The sequence below is a fragment of the Sinocyclocheilus grahami genome, unplaced genomic scaffold (genome assembly GCF_001515645.1).
Source record: "Sinocyclocheilus grahami isolate Dianchi unplaced genomic scaffold, SAMN03320097.WGS_v1.1 scaffold288.1, whole genome shotgun sequence".
Taxonomy (NCBI): Eukaryota; Metazoa; Chordata; class Actinopteri; order Cypriniformes; family Cyprinidae; genus Sinocyclocheilus; species Sinocyclocheilus grahami.
The window spans coordinates 705875-706673 of NW_015505467.1; positions in this window are offsets into that span (position 1 = coordinate 705875).

Genomic DNA, 799 nt, shown 5'->3' on the forward strand with positions numbered 1-799 from the left:
TAATGCATTACTTTTAAAAGTAACTTTCCCCAACACTGCACAGTACACACACATATTACATAAACAAAACCTTTTATTTTGGATACAATTAATCGTGATTAATCGTTTGACAGCACCATTATGTTTTAAAAACTCTGTATTCACAAACAGCTAGTAAAGTCTTGTAAATTCATTGGTAATAAAATGTGTAAACCCTGAAAAGCACTTTATGTGCTTTATGTGTGATTATCTTCATTTCCTTATTTGTGTTTGATTATTGCTGGCTTCTGATACCGGAATTTGTGATTCATCCGAGTCATTCAGTATACAACTGTGAAATTTCTACAAAGTTTCTATGTGTCATCAGAATAGGGACTTGTTAAATGCATTAACATTTTTCAGATGTCATGCTCAAGCTCAAAGACACAAATTAACGTAACACTAATGTTATCCACTAAGAGGGGCCACAGGATGAGAATTGCTTTTCTCATAGGTCTCATAGATTTTCTAGTTCTCGTAGTTTAGTTTCACTATGGTTCAGTGGGTTCACATAAACAAGATGTAAATAAATTATTTTCTACAACCATGGCACACATATGTCTCCTAAGTTTAATATAATTAGTTTGCAAAGAAAACTGAGGTGTGAAAAAAACTTGCACATCAAAGTGTCATAGAACCTTACTTTTAATTATACTAAATACATAAGCCTATTTGTTGGTTGCCAGACATGCCTAAATTACTGTCATATTTCAGTTTATTTGCCTAATAATGTATTGCATGACGAAACAAGGCATAATATAATATAATATAATATAATATA